A 20,547-nucleotide genomic window follows, 5' to 3' on the forward strand; every position below is an offset into this window, starting at 1 on the left:
CTATTTGCCAGATGCCAGGATCTGGACCAGATGCCAGGATCTGGACCAGATGCCAGGATCTTAAGTTTTCTGAATGTTGAGCTTTAAGCCAACTTTCTCACTCTCCTCTTTCACTTTCATCAAGAGGCTCTTTAGTTCTTCACTTTCTGGCATAACTGTGGTATCATCTGCATATCTGAGGTTATTGATATTTCTCCCGGCAATCTTGATTCCAGCTTGTGCTTCATCCAGTCCAGCATTTCTCATGATGTGCTCTGCATATAAGTTAAATAAGCAGGGTGACAATATACAGCCTTGATGTACTCCTTTACCAATTTGGAAAGTCTGTTGTTCCATGTCCAGTTCTAACTGTTGCTTCTTGACCTGCATACAGAGGTCTCAGGAGGCAGGTCAGGTGGTCTGGTATTTCCATTTCTTTAAGAATTTTACACAGTTTGTTGTGATCCACACAGTCAGTCTTTGGCATAGTCAATAAAGCAGAAGTAGATATTTTTCTGGAACTGTCTCACTTTTTTGATGATCCAACATGAGGATTACAGACACTTAAAAATATAAATGTCCTAATTAATATTTTTCATTTATGCAGTGACCTGCAAAAGGAAACAGTAAATTAAAATTCATTGAGCACTTTCATATTGCAGATATTCTACGTGGTTTATGTATATATCTTTATATAAATTATATATTTTTGATTGAAAAATTTTCTCCTAATCTTCACAACTACACAGACAAATATAGTTTTCTTCATTTTACAGATGAGAAAACAGGTTTGTAGGAGTTGATTTTTAAAGTTTTTTCATGGACAGCATTAAATAATGTAGAAAGTTGGAACTCAGATGGTCATTTATTCTATTATTCCTTCAACATACATATATGAAACAACTGCTATGTGTTAGGCAGTGTCCCAGGAAACAAGGATGTAAAATCTCTGGAGTTACAGAGTTCAGGAACAAATGCAATTTCAAACAGGCTGATGTGGGAAGAGTTACTGGAGACTTCACTATGGCTGCAAGAGTTGAGACTGATCTTGTTGGAGCAGTTTGTCAAATGGAGAAATATATATGAAGACTGAATTCCAAAAAGAGCACTAGTAGAGTCTTAGAGGCTTAGGAAACGACAGTATATTTGGGAAACAAAAGTTGTAAGTGGGGGTGTAGAGTGTTCTGTAGGGGAGCAGGGGAAGATAACAGTATTTAATTGCTCAGCAGGTAAAGAATCCACCTACAAGTGAAGGAGACACAGGAGATGCAGGTTAAATCCCTGGGCCAGGGAAAATCCCTTGGAGGAGGAAATGGCAAACCACTCCAGTATTCTTGCCTGGAAAATACCATGGATAGAAGACTCACAATGACTCAGACATGACTGAGCACACGGCATGAAAATGGCAATATCATATGGAGGTTAGAAAGAGGGGATGGAAAGTGACTTCATGGTTTCTGAACTATGGGGTTCAGTTAATAGTGTTAACTATGGAGGAGATTAAGACAAAGAGCCATGGATGCTCCTGGGGCGCTGATAACTGTGCAGACTTCTTGCTGTTCTTTATCTTTCACTAGACCAAATCTAAAGCAGACTTCCACTGAAAAATTCTCAAAACTCTGCAGAACAACTGCTTAAATGCCCATGTGAGACAGGAAGTTCCTCTAGCTACCATTTCTGGTTCTCCTGACCTTAAAAGAAATTGAAAGCCACTGCCCACCATAGCAACGGGCTTCCCTGATAGCTCAGTTAGTGAAGAATCCACCTGCAATGCAGGACACCCCAGTTCAATTCCTGGGTTGGGAAGATCCCCTGGAGAAGAGATAGGCTACCCACTCCAGTATTCTTGGGCTTCCTTTGTGGCTCAGTTGGTAAAGAATCCACCTGCAACGTGGGAGACTTAGGTTCAATCCCTGGGTTGGGAAGATCCCCTGGAGAAGGGAAAGGCTACCCACTCCAGTATTCTGGCCTAGAGAATTCCACGGACTGTATAGTCCATGGGGTCGCAAAGAGCCAGACACGACTGAGTCACTTTCACTTCAGTTCACTTCACCATAGCAGTATTCCCCAGGATGGACCTCCTTAAGTGCCTTGAAGCTTTATTTTAGTGTCGGGTTTTTTTTTTAATTCCTTCACCACCTCCTGCCAATTCCACTCACAATAAAAAATGTTAGTATTCCTTCAGGGTAAGTTCTGGTTACTCATATGGCCAGAGGCACTGCCTCCCTGGTGCTTCAGAATGTCATCTTTCAAACCTACGTCATTAATATTGCTATTTAGCTACTTATTGCACTCTCCTTCCCATCCCAACTCAGTTCTCTGTGTTCTTGGATCAGTTTATTCTCCTTCTAATTGTGATGGAAATATTGGAGTACAGATCTGGAGAAAATCAACAAGGAGGCTTCTTGGCTACTTTAGGCATTGAGGGTTTTGTAGGCTTTAAGTTACTGAGTAGCCCAAGGAAAAAAAAAAACTTACCAAGTAGTCCACCTCAAACATGAGACCTAGCATTCCTCAACACAGAGTTGGGAGCCAAAACTCCAGATAATATGAACTGCCTGGACTTCTTTGAGATATCTTGGAGGTAGCTATAATCTCAAAAGGTCACTCGCAGTGGAATTGGGTGCTCAACCATCACTCACCCACTCTCCATAGGAGACATTTTTGAGGAAACAAACAATTCTGCAAGATAAAAGAGCATGTTCATATTCAGTTTAAAGAAGACAAGTCTACAGGACTTTAGTGACATGAAATCTCTAAATCACAAGTTTTCACCCTTTGTGAGTTCCAGCTGCTTTTGATTAAACTGTGGACTTTCCAAGGAAATAGCTCTGACACACACAGTATTTCCTATAACATTTCAGAGATGAATGGACATTCTGAAACATCTATTGATTCCCCTGGGTCCATGAACCCAAGTATGAATATATTTACCTTAATAGTTTTCACCCAGAAGACATTTTTCTGCTTTAAGGTCACAAAATGAGTAATCCAAAAAGCAAAGAACTACAGTATACAGAAGAGGGACCAGGCTTCAAGCTGTGTAAGGGCTGAAATTACTAGAGAGACATTTTATTTAAAGCAACCCTGCAAAAAACAGAGGCTGAAGCTTTCTAAGAGAAGAACTTAACATGATTTTAAACAAGGCTGGTGAATTCCTTTACAACATGAGTGAACCAACCTCATCCCTAAAACAAACATACTCTACAGAATAAATAAGCAATACAATGCTCTATTATATTTTCTTTCCTGTAGTTATAAAATGATAGAAAGGCAAAAGAAACATACTGGCTTAATTGTTGAATTATTCAAAAGTGTCCTGGCCCCTCTGTAAAAATGACAGGAATCAGAGTCTTACTTTATAATGAGACATTTTCCCACCATTCTAGTCTACAGTAGCACACTTTGTTCACTGTGCTCCTGTGGTCATGGAATGTAGACATCTCTCAATTCACTAGCACTGTTCTTTGAGAATTCAACACATGTTTATCAGCAGAATTCCTCACTCTCTCAGGATTTGTCAAACACCACTGTGGCTCACTTCCTTTGTGTTATAACCACAGCTCTATCATACTTCTTTGTTTATATTTCCATGTATGTGATAATATTACTAATAACTGGGACTTTGATGGGGTCCAATAAATAACACTACTCCTTCCTTTACTTCTTAATCAATTGAGAAAGAAGGTAGCACCTGAATATGGGGGGTAAAATACCAACTTTATTAATACCAATACAGAAATTTGAGCAATTGGACTTACTGATGCAGAAACACAGAGTTAGACAGACTTATTTCCTTGTTGCTGGCAGCTACAACACTGCCTCCCCAAACAGAGGTGGAACCTGCCCTTAAGAAGGTTACTTACTCCAAAGCGGAAGTCTAGAGGAAAGAGACAGACACATGTGCGCAGCTTTCCTTCTAAAATCAGGTAACCACTCCATTTCCCCTCCATGAGATGGTGTGAATGAAGGAAGAGGGAAGGGTCAGGGGTATGTGGCTACAATAGTTTCATTCATGTGGAAGGAAACATCAGGAATATGGAAGCTGTTATTCCTCACACACCCCTAACCATGCCTAACAGTGTGTTCTCCTGCCCCATTAAGTCTTTGTTTAACCAGGGATAGTGGTGTATTAAGACAATCCCATTTCTACCCTCATGTGGCTGCTCCTCTGATGCAGGTTCTTCAATGAGATTAAATCACATCATTAAATTACAATAATAAACTTGAGGTTTAAATGTGATGGTGGGTGTAAACTATTTTATAAACTAGTGTTAATTTAAATGAGATTACAGACCTCCCTTGGGCTGCAAGGAGATCCAACCAGTCCATTCTGAAGGAGATCAGTCCTGGTCGTTCTTTGGAAGGAATGATGCTAAAGCTGAAACTCCAGTACTTTGGCCACCTCATGCGAAGAGTTGACTCATTGGAAAAGACTCTGATGCTGGGAGGGATTGGGGGCAGGAGGAAAAGGGGACGACAGAGGATGAGATGGCTGGATGGCATCATCAACTCGATGAAAGTGAGTTTGAGTGAACTCCGGGAGTTGGTGGTGGACAGGGAGGCCTGGCATGCTGCAATTCATGAGGTCGCAAAGAGTTGGACACGACTGAGCGACTGAACTGAACTGAACAGACCTCCAGTCTTTACATAAGAAACCCAAGGAATTATGAGTGGTTATTTAATCTCTACACACTTGGCAAAAGAAACTCCCATGATCCTCTTCTGGTTTAACATGGAAATCTCACAAGTATGTGTATGTTTTAGAAAACAGAGATACCGATCTACATATTACCATGGCCATAATTAAGACCTACCAATCAAAATTACATTTTAGAGGTTCAAGATTAGCTTTATAGCACATAGCAACAATTTCTGATATCCAGTCTTAGAAAATTCTTTGCCCAAAATAATATCTGCAAGGACATCTTTTATGTTATAGAATAATATGAGCTTATTTGAAGCTAAAGGAGAATTTAGCTTTATTTTCCTGCTGGTATTTCTTCAATTATTAATAGTTATAAGAAAATGTGATTTCAAATCAAGGTGTTATAATTCAGTTATTTATCATAGACAAAATTAAAAATCTTAAGAAAGCAAAAATAAACACTATTAAAAAGTGAGAACAATATAAGCTTACTAGTAAGTGGAATACATGAAATGTAGTTTCTCACCTATTCGATAAAGTGCAGTACACACATAACTTAGTGCCTGCATGCTAAGTCACTTCAGTCATGTCTAACTCTTTGCAACCCTATGGACTGTAGCCTTCCAGGCTCCTCTGTCCATAGGATTCACCAGGGAAGAATACTGGAGTGAGTTGCCATACCCTCCTCCATGGGATCTTCCCAACCCAGGGATCGAACCTGCATCTCTTTTGTCTCCTGCATTGGCAGGTGGGTTCTTTACCACTAGCACCACCTGGGAAGCCTGCATAACTTAGGGATATTATTTAAATAAACATTTATCACCCATGGTATAGATGACAGAGAACTAACAAGGCCATCATACAAAACTTCTCTTCCAGAGTGGCCCACCAGGTCAGACCATCCTCTCTGGACAAGCTCTTCAAACACCATGAGTTTCTCTGTTATTTGTCACAGTAATTAAATGACAAACATCATTACCAGTCAAGCAACAGAATGAGGTAGGATGTGATTTTTAAGATATTATTGTTGCATTTACTTATACAAATGTTTGACTGGTTAAGTCCTGACTAACTCTTGTAGTTAACAAGACACCAGGTATCACAGAATATTCTTTCTAAGGAACAAGCCACAAATAAATATTTGTACTCCTGCAAATCATAATGACTCCATAGGCTGAATTTCAGTTTCTTCTTGTCTGAAATGTAGCTCACTTACTTCACCTGCCCAGACTCTGACCTCAGTTTCAACAAGTCCACTGCGCCCATGATTCAAAGCCACTTCTTGGATTAAACAGTTCTTTATGCCCCTCCCTACTCATTCTGGGCCCCCAAGAGAGGAATTTCTAGGGGATCATTCAAAGCAGCTATGATGGGAATGGCCTACTGCCCAAACACTGCCTGGACCTGTCAGGAAACACCTACAGGGCTTCCAAGAAAGAAGTGGCAGTAATGGCACAGGTATGTTTTAAAATTAAGTTAGGTACCTGAAAGATTTAAAGACATGGACAGCAGAGAGAAGTTCAACTGGAGGTAGCTCAGTGACAGACACCCACCACCAGAGATGAGAAAGGGAGAGAAAGGAGAAGAGAGTGAGAAATGGAAGTAAGTGGAAAACCATGGGAAAGACAAAAAGAGGGGAGAAATTGAGAGTGTGTATAAAAGGGAATGGAATAAGAGAAAATGAAGAAGAGTGACAGGCAGAACTGAATGTTGAGAACAAACACACTGTCTATAAAAATCTGAAAGTGAAAGATCTGTCCTATATATCCTAATTCCAAAACAGGATGAAAAGTAGGAGATATTTAATATGAACATAATGACTTCCTAAAAATCACAGTGAGAATAGAGCATGAGAATTCTGGATGCTTGTTCTCTGATGATAGAGAAAAGAACAAGATTTACTCTCTATTAGTAAAAGGCCAGCTTGAAGTTGTCTGAACATCCATCCAAAACGATTGAATTTGTGCCCTGCTCAGAACTTCCCTGTTCTCAGAGGAATAGTTGGATCCTTTTACCCAGTTATGTATTGCCCTAAATTCCCACCCCAGCAGGAAAACTGTCTCCTATTAGGAAGCATGCCAGAGCTCACCACCAGGCCCATCTCCAGCATGCCTGGCTGCTGCTGCTGCTAAGTCGCTTCAGTCGTGTCCGACTCTGTGCGACCCCAGAGACGGCAGCCCACCAGGCTCCCGCGTCCCTGGGATTCTCCAGGCAAGAACACTGGAGTGGGTTGCCATTGCCTTCTCCAATGCATGAAACTGAAAAGTGAAAGTGAAGTCGCTCAGTCATGTCCGATGGGTGGTTAATGCAGCAGCAGCAACCACCAGGAACCTGAGACTGGAAAGAAGGATGATTGGGAAGAGCTGAGTGTGATGTTTCAAGTTATGCTAATCATTCTCACCTAAGGGATAATCCTGAGAGTTGGCATATTTTTCTCTAAAAATTCAACCCATTCATTGTTTTAAATAGATAGTATACTTGAGCTTTTTCCTTTCCTAGAAAAATACATCTTCAAATGTCTCTCAAGTGTACCTTCAATATGATCTATGAACTAACAGCTACCACCCCCTCCTCTGAAGTACTCCACTCCTCTGTTTGGCATGGGTTCTAGAAAACTATCTTGTTTTTTCTCCCCAATTTGATTAAAGACTAACCCTTCCCGGTCCCAGACTGGAAACAGATACTTGACTTAAGCCTGAGTAAATTAAAATAAAGTATAACCACCCTGCCTTAATTTTTGATATTATGATTCCATGGAGGCACCTATGGTGACCCTGGCATTTTCACTGCCCTATACCATTGCCAATTACATAATGTTTACTTAAGTTACAAAACATTTACCACCACTCATTTATCTTTTATATTACATCCACTAATATTAGGTGGGTTTCTGTAATCAAGTGAGTACCCTGCATTACTCTACAGCTGTCTCTCTTGTACTTTTCCTGTCCTTTGTCCTCAAGTGGATCCACGCCAGCGGACCTAAGGAATGGCAGCACCGTGACTGAGTTTATCCTCGTGGGCTTTGAGCAGAGCTCCCCATCCACTCGGGCATTGCTCTTTGCCCTCTTCCTAGCCCTCTACAGCCTTGCCATGACCATGAATGGCCTCATCATCTTCATCACCTGGACAGACCCCAGGCTCAACAGCCCCATGTACTTCTTCCTTGGCCACCTGTCCTTCCTGGATGTCTGCTTCATCACCACCACCATCCCACAGATGCTGGTCCACCTGACAGTGAAGAACCATGTTGTCTCCTTTGTCTCTTGCATGACCCAGATGTACTTGGTCTTCTGTGTGGGTGTGGCTGAGTGCATCCTCTTGGCTTTCATGGCCTATGACCGTTATGTTGCCATCTGCCACCCACTTAGCTATGCCCAGATCATAAGCCAGCAGGTCTGCGTGAGCCTGGTGAGTATTGCCTGGTCCTTTGGGCTAATCAATGGCATCTTGCTTGAGTATATGTCATTCTGGAATCCCTTCTGCAGAGACAACCACATAGAAAACTTCTTCTGTGAGGCCCCCATAGTGATTGCTCTCTCCTGTGGAGACCCCCAGTTTAGTCTGAGAGTCATCTTTGCCGATGCCATTGTGGTGCTGCTCAGCCCCATGGTGCTCATCGTCATCTCCTATGCCCGCATCCTGGCCTCCATCCTGGGCAGGAACTCCTCCTCTGGTCGAGGCAAGACCTTCTCTACTTGTGCCTCCCATCTGACCGTGGTCATCTTTTTCTACACCTCGGCCATGTTCTCTTACATGAACCCCCGCAGCACACACGGTCCTGACAAAGACAAGCCTTTCTCCCTCCTCTACACCATCATCACCCCCATGTGCAACCCCGTCATCTACAGTTTCCGAAACAAAGAAATGAAGGGGGCCATGGCGAGGGCCCTTGGGAGAAGCAGCCTTTCCCAGGCAGAGTCTGTCTAGTGGGAAGATGCCTGGAGGGGCAGCTTCCTCCTCCAGTCCTGAGAGTTGGATAACTTTCCTGTGCTGAGAGGCTCCAGGAAAGAGCATTCATAGGTTCCTTGGCACCAGCATCAGGCCTGGAAGTTCCTATTAATGTCTAATGCTCATCTATCTGATGTACCTTTAAGCACTGTGTTCTCTTGGACCTTTTTCAGGAGACTTGGAGACCTTTCTGAGTAATTTTCTTCTAAGTTCTCACAACAGGATCTATAACACATAACCACACTTAATTCCATTTCATTTTCTTTGCATAGCACTTTTATATGCTCTTCCCAGCCTCAGTTCTGCCTAGGCATTTAGGAGTAAACATTTTCTTTCAACTTAATCTGTTTTTCTTTCTCACACTTCATTCTCACTTCCTGAATCTGCCCTCATCCAGTCTGCTTCTATATGAGAAACAGTAGAGGAAGAAAAAAGAAAAAGGTTATTAGGGAGCAGTTGACACCAAAGAAGTTAGAGAAAAGAAAAAGAAAAACGAGGCATCATCAGCCTGAACTTTACCTTGTTTGCCTCCACTAGCCCAGGAGAGGGAATATGCAGCTGCGTTTGTTGTTATGTTTACGCTTCTGTGTGTTAGGGAAGGGCAAGTAGGAGAGGCCAGGTGTCAAATCTCTTCTTCCTCAGTCCTTTAGTTTTCTTAAGTACATGACTATTTAATATTTCTCTTCAGATTCAAGTATCGGTTTGGCCAAAAAGTTTGTTCAAGTTTTTACATTATGGAAAGACCTGAATGAACATTTTGGCCAACTCAATAGTGAGTACCTCTACCAAGCTTCTCAGACTGCCGGTTTCCTTCCCTTTTACCCATACTCCTAAACAACTCCCCTTTCCCTACTGCCTATTTTTCTCAACCATCTTTCATTTCATTCCAATTCAGTACTATTCCACCTTCTTCCTTATGGTAAATGGGTCCACTTCATTCCCTATACATGAAATCTCCACACTACCTCCACCACTGCCGATGACTTTCTTAACTTGCAACCCTTCCTCTCTTGGCTTAGCTTCTCTTCTTCATGAAACCCAGTGTCCCTTGAGAGGGCATAATATTCTCAGCTGTTCTCTTTCTTTGCAAACTGCATCCTTCTCATGCTCCTTTCATAACAGATAGCAAAGAAAGGGGCATAGGCCTGTGCTGTGTTTTCTGATGCTACTTCCTTGAGATGAAAGCACCTCACTTGGGATGCTCTCGAATAGATATAGTAATACAACCCTTTTCACATCCTGACATCACATACTAACTACCCTTCACCCCACAAAGCTCTATTCCTTTGAGTCCAATTGGTGATTATCTAGATAACAGAGAACATGTGAGACGCACTACTCAGTCAGCAAGGAGACACCACTGTCACCAAGAAGAAACAATAAACACAGAACCTAAACATTTACATTACCAAAGAAAAACTACACCTAGGCAAAGTGAAGCAGGCAAGACAGACTTTCTTTAAACCTACTGCAGTAGGGAGACTAATTCAATGCTGGTCAAACAAGTGGCTGGTGAGTTTGTATGAGCTGCAGTAGGGGGATCTTGGGCCTGTGAGTGGCAATTGCCCTTAGCCAGAGTACTTCGGAATGACAGACAGCACTCACTATTAAGCACTTAGGTTTTAACAGATTTAAACTTCACAAAACCCTTTAATAGTATTACCTCCATTTTGAGAAGCAAAACTGAGGACCATAAAAGTTAATTTGCTCAAATTTACTGCGCATTTCAAAAGGCTTAGCTTTTTCTAACTGGGCAGCACTTCCAGAGCATGCACTCCTTAAAAGGTAATCAAATAACTATCCCCAAGAATGGGGCAGTCTTTATATTGAGGAAGTGATACTAGAATTATGCCTCAAAAAATAAGTAGTGAATTAAGATCAACCCTGAATATTCATTGGAAGGACTGTTGCTGAAACTGTGGGCCACCTGTTGCGGAGAGCAGACTCACAAGAAAAGACCCTGACGCTGGGAAACACTAAAGGCAAAAGAAGACGGCAGCAGAGAATGAGATGGTTATACCATCACGAACTCAACGGACATGAATTTGAGCAAACTCCAGGAGATACTGGAGGAGAGAGGAGCTTGGCGTTCTACAGTCCATGGCGTAGCAGAGTCCTCACGATTTGGCGACTGAACAACAAAGTGAATTAAAAGACTGAAAATGGGTGTGGCATTGGCACGGATTTAGAATTCCAGGCAAAAGGAACTGCCTGATTCGTCATTGAAATGGTGTGTTCAACGTGGATGACAACAGGCCAGTATGGCCAGGAATGCTGAAAAATCAGGCTGCGTGACCCAGAACTGTCTTCTCTAGCCAACGCACTTTCTGGTTCACGGTCCCGAGCTCCGAAGAGCCCCGGCCTCAAACGGGAACCTAGGCATGGTGGGGGGCTGACCTTTTGCGGAAGAGAAGCCGCCGCCCTGGCCGCGTTTCCCCCGCCACAGTCTCTGCCCTGGTCCCCAGTGGCATAAGAAGAGCCCACAGGGTCCGCGAAAACTCCTGTAAATGCATTAACTAAAAGCCATCCCGAAATGCGCATCCCTACTCATCTCCCAATGCGAAGCCACTAGTCGCCGGACCGCACGACCACGCTCTAGGGTTACCACACCCCGGCCCAGGGACCGAAACTGTGGGAGGGAACGCCAGGAATTCTACCTAGAGTCCCGGCTCAGCCCGCCCTCAGCTGTAGCCCGGCCCTAGGTTCCTTTCATCTAAAGCCGGCGCCATGTTTCCCAGCCCGCTTTGGCGCTGCACCACTAAACTACCCAGCAGGCCTTGGAGCCCTGACCTGATTGCAGCCGCCGGAAGGGGTGGGCGTGGTCCGCGCTACGAACCTGCGGCCAATCAACTTTCCCCAGCCTCTTAGATCGCCGCTATAGCAACCAGTGAGCGCCTTCTTCTTAGCCGCCCCTCCGGGGCTGGGGAGCCCGAACCAGACCACTCTGGGAGATACCAGCTTTTCTGGGAGACTCCGCAGCCGCCCGCCCGCGCTGGTGACGCGGGCCTCAGGGTTGGGATACCCTCCCAGCTGAGTGCATTTGTTTAAATGCCACGCCCCTTTGACGAAGGATGAGATGGGATGGGGGCGGAGCAAAGCTAGAGGCTGGCTTAAGTAGGTCTTTGCCTATCACGTGAAATCACTTTAGCGCCCATCCTAGTCCGCGGATCTGTAACCTCGTTCGTTCCAGGAGACTTCGCCCGTTTCAGAGTTGCGTAACTTGCGTTCCTCTTCCCTCCTTTGGGCAACGGCAGTATTCTCTGAGCTTCCTTACCTCCCTTTTCAGTTACAGACTCCAGGAAACCTTCCTTGTTCCCTTGACCCTTCGGAGTTCACTGGACTTTCTTTACTGTCCCTTCATGGTTTTTTTCCTGACACTGTACTGTAATTCACTTTTCTGTCTTCCCCACTATTCTGAGATTCATTTTTTAGTTCATAGCACATTGCCCGACTATAGGTGGTGCTATAATTCTGTTTCCTCAGTGAAATCTTAAGCAGACTCCTGCTATATTAACCAAATAAAAGCAAAGCTGTTCTGGTAGAAGTGGAGTGTCAGTGTCCAAAGCCCTGGACCTTCAAGGAAAATCCTAAGGCACCATAATTAGTGACTTAATCAGTTTAATATATATGGCTTACCCAGGACACCCTTAAAAATCTCATTTGGGGATTTCAAATCTGATTACACGTGTTTATTTTTATTTTCCAGTCGACCTAGATAGCTATTTCTCTCTTCAGTTTAATTTCTTACCCTCTTCACCCAGCTCTGGGCTTTGAGGCTAAGCTGTATGGACCACATCAACAGATTCCCTTACCTCTGACTTTCTATTGGATTAAGCCAATGATAGCCATTCCCTTCTTCAGGGGATCTTCCCCACTCACGGATAAAACTGGAGTCTCATGTGTCTCCTGCATTGGCAGACAGGTTCTTTACCAGCTGAAGCACTGAGGAAGACGTATCTAGTGTTTAGAATTGTGTTTAAATATACCCTCGGAAAATATTTTGTAGGCATGTATTCTTAAATGTAGCCAACTACCCCTGGGCTTCCCTGGTGGCTCAGACGGTAAAGCATCTGCCTGCAATGTGGGAGACCCGAGTTCGATTCCTGGGGTGGGAAGATCCCCTGGAGAAGGAAATGGCAATCCACTCCAGCATTCTTGCCTGGAAAATCCCATGGACGGAAGAGCCTGATAGGCCATAATCCATGGGGTCACAAAAAGTCAGGCATGACTGAGTGACTTCACTTCACTATTCTTAAATGTACTCCAAAGCTACTGTTTTATGCCTCATTCTGTCCCTTACTTTTTCACTGAGCACCGTTTTTCATCTCCCTCCACGCTACCAGATGCTAGCATTTACTCTGTTGCTGTAGTTTGATGCCTGCTATTCCATGATGTGCGGTATTCACTCACAATATTGTATCTATCCATGCCTCCACTGATGAACACCCACGTTGCCCACAGCTCCACTCCACTACAAATAACCTGCTAAGAACATTTTCCTATTAGTCCCCTACTGGACCTGTAAGGAATCTGTTTTATATTTCTTAGGAGAGGAATTTCTGGGCCATATCAATGTATTTAATGTATCCGAGTTATACCAGATTGCTTTCCAGAAGTGATGCGATCAGTCTTGCAGCAGTGCAAGTTTCTACATTTCTACATTCCTGACATTAGTAATTATATGGATTTCTGATTTTTGCTCTTTTGATAGATGTGAACTGATACCTCATTGTTGGTTTACTTTGTATTTGATTACCAATGATTTTGATCAAATTTCCATATCCATGTTAGTGTTTTCTGTTCTTAAATTGCCTGTTGATATTATTTGAAACTTTTTTTCCTATCGGGTTACTGTCTTTTCCCTGATCCTTTGCAGGAGTTCCATATATGTTCTAGGATGATATTACATCTTTGTTGGTTTTAGACAGAACACATTTTTTCTTCATTTTACCATCTGCGAATTGTCTTTGTCCATAGTGCCCTTTATAGAACATAAGTCTTTGTTTTGTAATCAAATTCCTCAGTTTTTGCCTTATGGTTTGTGCTTTTGAAAGCATTTGCATATGTGGACTACTTTCTTAGTTATGCCTCCTCTGTGCCGGGCATCTCTAAATCTGAGTTCCCTGGAGGCATCTCTGTAATCCTTGCATCAACTCCTCTTCATTAGACTCCAAAATATTTGCATTGACTGAGTTTTATTCTTAAGAGAATCACATGTTCCTTTAGCCTTGTCTCCCATAAAATCTCAGGTTATGAATATTGTATCATTTAACTATTTGAAGTTAAGCTTCCCGTAATCCTGGACACACATCTCACCTTACCTCCTTGGCTACCAGGGAGAACTAAAATGGCCTAGTACTGTCTTTCAAGATTTCCTTCACTCTCATTCCACTTGATGAAATTCGTCTTTTGGGGTCAAAATTAGACCTTGAGTTGCAAACTCTTCTCTGCCATCATCTTCCTTATGAAAGATGATATTACACTAAATCAACATACCTCTCAGTCCTGGATTTTGGTTTTATGCCGGTTTCATGATTTGTTCCTGGAACCTTTAATCCAGTTTATCTGTTTGGAGAGGCTCTAGCACATTCTTCCAATGATATCACTTATTTTCTTCTCCTTTATCTTCACCTAAATAATTCCTTTCTTCTTTCCACTCTTAAAGACATAAAATCCCATAAAAGACTCTATTTTCTTGATGTAAAGTACTACTTTGACTTTCTTTCTATCATTTCTTTTGTTTTTATTCCTCCTACTTACTCCTTTAGATCTCTTTTTTTTCTTTCCTTCCTTCTCTTCCTGCCCATTTTCCCCCTCCTTTCCATTCTGAATTTTACAAATACTGAGGGCCAGGGCTGGCTTTCTGTAGATCATAGCAAAGAAGCTACTTCTGTCTCAGAAGCAAGTTCCCCACAAATATGTGATATGTGTCACTTGACTGGCCATTCCTTTCCAGTTGCACATCAGAACCCAGTTCTGTTTCTTCAGAACAATGTACTGCACCTTTTTTCACTGACACGGTCCAGGCATAGAAAGCTTGGTAGGCCCCATCCTACCAAGTTTATTTATCTACATGACATTTTATTTTCCTGTGTAAAAACTCATTGTATTTTATATTACTTGTACTTTGAGCACTGGTGTAGAGGCCATATGTACTTTTTTGTCCAACCCTTTCTACTTACTTTTTCAAGAGAATTGTAGGATGCCACCTCAGCTACTGCTTTTCTTCCAGTGTTATATTTGATGTCCTCTGTAGTATAAAATTTTTTGAACATTTTTTTCACTGTTTTCTCCATTTTATCTTGTCATCCCCTCCCACCCATTGACTCCCAACATACACACACACACACACACACACACACCATTCCCATTTTGAAACCGAAGTGCTCTTAATTGCTCATAGAAAAAATTTTCTGAAAAGCACTCTATTCCAATTCAAGAACACATCATACCCTCATCTTTAGGCTGAGAGCAAGGTAAGAACATGGACCTTGACTGCTTGGAGTCTGCCCCTGTGCCTATCACTTCCCATGAGACAAGTTGGCAATTGGTAAATACTTGCTGGTAGATGGATTCAGTCATGGTCCCCTTCTTGGATGTGTTTTTCCATCATCCTTATAAGAATTATTTACCTACTCAAAAATGAATTTTGAATTTCCCTTTTTATTCTCAAAGTAGACTTCAAGCCACCATAATCTTCCCTTAGCATATTGTAACTACTTATAGCAGAGTAAGATGCAGAACCATTTAATAAGGGGAAAAAAACCCTGATTTCAGACAAACATGGTTCTGGTTGTAATGCTGTCATTGATTGTACAAGTTTGCACATATCATTCCATCTAATACTTTAGTTATAACCAATGATATAATGTTTATTCACTATAAACCCTCTTAAAAGGATACGATACATTTTTATGAAGTAGTTGAGATAGAAATAAGGTAAATTCCGCTGACCAAAGGGTCTAAGTGTGAGAGAAACTATTTTATAAGAAAAAGAATTTGCTTGTTATTCTATAACAGGCAGGAGTGGGAAGAGAGCAAGAGAAGGATAGGGTGGAGAAGCCTGTGAAAGGCATAAACTCCTCAGTGGGAACTTTCCTTGTGATCACTCCCCTATTCTTGAATGAATGTGAGTGAGTGTGTGTGTGTGTGTGTGTGTATTCAAGTTTACAGTAAAATTTTTATATGCCTAATAAGATCATATTTCTTGTTGAAACTAGTGAAAGTGCTGTTTTATGTGTCCCGTAATTGATAAGGAGGCAGCTTGCATGACCTTGGGGGTGTGGATGCAGAGGGAAGGAGAAGCACAATAGACCATAAAACATGCAGAAACTGTATTGCATGCTGTGGAATTCCCAGATTCTGGAATTGAAATTTGGGCCAGACTTAATCAGATTACTAAGAAACAAGAGTAGTCTCTTCAAACATAGGAGTTATACATAAAGTGGCGATATGGTCATCACTAAGGTTTCTTTCAGCAATAACATTTTTGAAGACTCTAAGAAATAGTGACCTTTTTCTCAGCTCTAAAATCCTGTAATTTTTCATTTGTCTATTTAAGACACATTTAGACACTTTAGTGATATTAAAAAGTTCATTTTCTAAATAAGCTCTTTAAATAATGAAACTTTAAAATATGTGATAACAAAGCATGGTGATAGTTGAATTGGCAGTATTTTCTCTTTCTTTATGGTGCCTAGAATAATGACATGCCACACAATCAGTACTGCCTTAAAGTCAATATAATAAGATTCAGAAACTATAAAAATTAGAAGGCAGTTCCAGCTCTCAAGATATTCATAACTTGGAAGGGGGAATAACAAGCATAAAGAATAGGAGAAGTGAGGAAAAATACAATAACTGTCCCTCAAAGAGGTGTAAAAAATAAGATTTGTGTGTTTAAGAAAGAAACAGATCACATTAGGAAAGGCTGCATGGAGGAAGTAGCCTTTGAGAAGGGCCTCAAAAAACAGATAGGATTCCAACTGGCAGAGATGAAATGGAGTAGGAATAATAGCAAAAAATTAGCGTCAGGAATATGGGCACTTCTAGAGAATGGTGAATAAGCACATTTTGATTCAAGGGTTTATTAACCCTTTCTGGCTTTAAGAATATTATGAAAGCTATGAACCCAATTCCTAGAAATAAAAGCACAAATTTCATAATCAAAAAGTTTTTGTATACTCTTTCTGGAGATTTCCCATTACAGGTAGCATAAGGGAGAGGAGAGGAAAGCAGCCTTGGAGTATATCCCATGAGAGCTGGTGCAGGTGATCAAGGCTGCAGAAGACTCTTTTCTGAAGGAGAAATTTGGACCTGACTGCATTTGGGAAGAATGGTAAAAGAAATGGAATCAAGATTCAGGGGGACACAGGGACACATCTAGTTTAACTCATCCAGAGATTAAAAGAGCTATGATACCTTAGGGAATCATTTCTAGCTGACTGGATGATACAGGTTTGTGGCTGATGTTATGGTGTCTAGAAAAGGTACCTAGGAAATGAAATGTTTGGCTTTAAAAGTATGCCAGGACCTGACTGGGGAGTTTAACTACCCCCACTGTATTTTACGCTTAATTCAGGAAAGAATGGGACATGATGCAGATTTCTGAGGAGAATGAACATTCACAGCTGTGGTTTAGGAAAATGAATATTCAGAGCTTTGGTTTAGGAAAATCAATCTTAAGGGTTATGGGTGGGTGGGAGGCCAAGGCCATTTAGGAGTTCATTGCAGTTGGCTTTTATATCCTTTAAATACATCCTATTTATTCAGTTCCCCTTCTGTCCTCGCCACCCACTATTTGCAGAGCCAGGACTTCAGTAAGCATTTGGTGGTGCTTGCTGAATTGAAAATCGTAAATTTACTTTGAGGGTCCCCTTGTAATGTCCCTATTACTCACCAGATAGCACCATTACAGGATTACTTATAGATCAGGCTTCCTTCTAAAGCACAGTGCTTCCAAGCAGAATGTTTCTTTGAGGGAATCACCTTGGGACAATCTAGAGGTGAGGGGCAGGGGGTTGGCAGTGGAGTGGATGGTAGCTAGAATGAAAAATTCAAGAATTCTCTTTCTACACTGTAAATCAACTAAACCTCAACTTTTAAAAATATTCCTTTTGTACTTTTACATTTTATTTCTTATTGTAACAGAGTATCTTGGCTGAATTTCTATTCCTAGGCATATAGATGGCGAAAGATGCTTAGAAAAACCTGCCTTTTCAAAGATGCAAGCAGTTTTCTGTCTTGTAAGAAGTATTAGACTCAAATATATCTGGGAAAGAACTGTCCCTTAGTTCTGGGAATACTTCTAGGTGAGCCATTTTGTTATACATATCAAGCTGAGACCATACGCTGGTGAAATTGAGGCCACCTAAAACTGTATATTTATGTTGCAAGCCAGTTTGCATCTTAGAAAAATAATGATTTCTCTAAGACAGATTTTAGTTGCACCATGCTAAAGTTATAGTTTATTTCTATGAAGTTGTATGTTTTCATTTTGAGATTCAGACCTAACCCCTGAGAAATTTCCTAACGCGATAGGAGGGCCAGAAACAAAGACTTCTGACTACGTACATGCAGCTTTGTGTTCAGCTCAGACCTGAAGTGCAGCACAAAGCTATAAGGGCACCGGGACCATCGCCTCACTGCTGCACATCAGCACTGCCCTGACAAATTCCCAAGTACTAGAAGACTTGCATGTAATGGTAGATAAGATTCTTAGCACCTTGTAATGGATGCCAATATAATTTGAATTCGTTGAATAAAGTGGTGAGTAATCAGATTTATGCAGACTTCAATTCAGTATAGGAAATACTCTAGAGGCCCCAGGAGGCAAAGGTGTTATCAGTTCAGGCAGGGTCATTTCTTCTTTGGTATTTTTTCAAATTAAAAAGCCTCATTACCATTTATTAATAGGTGATTCTTACCTTTTTACTTAGTTCTTACATTTTAGAATTAAATTGAAATAATAGATCTCTCTAGAGACTATACATACACAGTTTTGCATTCAATTTAAAGGGGTTGGGGCCCCCTGAAATTCAACAGTGACCCCATGCATGAGTCCCAGGGTTAGAAATCTCATGTGAAACTGATTCATCAGATGCATTATAAGGAAGAAATGCCAGAGGAGAGTGGGGAGTCTGAAGAAGTGGGGAAGGAGGTGGGAGAGAAACCTGTGCTGTGTCCCTCTGGGATGTTGGTACAGGTCACTGAAGACAGTTGAAGAACTGCTTTTTCTGGGGAGATTTTTACCTATTTGGACTTGAGAGGAATCTCTAGAGACATTCTGGGGGCCCTGGGCTAGGGGACTGATGACACATTTTGGATAGTAGGCATAGGAAGAATTGAATTGGCGTCAAGGGTTAAAGGGCTCAACCAGACCATTCTACAGGTGCTGAAGGGCTAATGTGCCTTGAGATTCACGTCATACTCTGCAGAATCTGAGCTACAGGCAACAGGGAAGAGGCATAAGAGTGGGGCTGTGTCAGGGTATATCTGGGAACATCAGCTTCTTCCTCTAAAGAAGCATGTGCAGAAGGCCATCTTCTCTGTGCCATTGTATTATCGCCCACTAGACTCTGAAAGGTCACTAACCAAAACCAACTCGGGAATTACTTGTTCCAACTGAGAAGATGAAAACTGAGTAAAACTAACATTACTTCCTTTTCAGGACTCTTAACACTCTTGATTGAGGACATAAAGGATTCCTTTCTCTGAAGATGAAATAGAGCAGTTAGTGGAGTGGGTTCCCATCTAGGGTTAAGTCAGAAGATCTGGGTTTAAGTCCTGGTTATGCAACGTACTAGCTGTATGACCTTGACTAAGTCTTGGAGTCTATTTCTGGAACTGTTAAGTGAAAATAATAATAGTGCCTACTTCATATGGTCATTGGGATATAAAATTTGGCACAATGTCTGGCACAGAGTAAGTGTTCAATATATGATGGCTATCATTGTTTTTGGTGTTGAATGCTGGAACTGTAACAGAAAACTATCTTCCAGCCCTCAGGGACACTTCCTCGCTAATATACTTTAGCTGCCCTCTCTAAGGCCCCAGCACATACTCCCTAACCACTGAACAACTCAAGCCATCCTCTGGTCATCCTATGTGTACAAAAGTTGCCTTTAAGACCTTTTTGACCCATAATTACAGGACATTTATGAAGAAAGTCCATGTAAGCTTGGGAATCTCATCATCCCCTTGACTGCCCTGAATGATAAAAGAGTTTTTTAGGTAGGGAAGGATTATATTAAACTAGAACCTTCCCTAAATGTGTTTTCCCAGAGGAGCCAGTCAACACCATCACCCCCTATCCCGAGAGCTGTAAGAAAACTAACATTTGCATAAGATTTCTCAGGTGTCTCATTATTTTTCTCAAAAATTTTTGTCCCCATTTTACACAGACAGAAACTGAGTCTCAAGCAAGGAACCAAGTCTCAAGCAGTCATTTACTATTGGATCTGAGGCTCATTGCCAGTGCTATTTCCACATCTCAGCATCACAGCTGCAGAAACACACATACATATATACACATACCTACATGCATACATATACACATTTGTAGGTGCAAGCATACACACACACACACACACACACACACACAGCACCCCAGCTCACTATTCTCCCAAATTTTGTTTGAAGCAGCCTTAGGAAGGCTCCAGTGCCCAAGGGAGCAGACTAGAGCTGATGTCAGGCTAAGCTCCGGGGGGAACACCTTACCAGCATTCTCCACTAGAGGCCTGAGGCAGTTTTTGTGGTTTCCTTTGTGATGTGTCAACCCTTCCCTGGTGGCTCAGAGGATAAAGCGTCTGCCCGCAATGCGGGAGACCCGGGTTTGATCCCTGGGTTGGGAAGATCCCCTGGAGAAGGAAATGGCAACCTACTCCAGTATTCTTGCCTGGAGAATCCCATGGACAGGGGAGCCCGGTGGGCTACAGTCCACGGGGTCGCAAAGAGTCGGACACGACTGA

The 20,547-nt window shown here is 42.0% G+C and overlaps 1 pseudogene; it reads left to right on the forward strand.

Annotated features, from left to right (window-relative positions):
* OR10AD1P (olfactory receptor family 10 subfamily AD member 1, pseudogene) lies at nt 7,607–8,557 on the forward strand (annotated as a pseudogene).

This window comes from Bos taurus, chromosome 5 (assembly GCF_002263795.3).
Source record: "Bos taurus isolate L1 Dominette 01449 registration number 42190680 breed Hereford chromosome 5, ARS-UCD2.0, whole genome shotgun sequence".
NCBI classification, from domain to species: Eukaryota; Metazoa; Chordata; class Mammalia; order Artiodactyla; family Bovidae; genus Bos; species Bos taurus.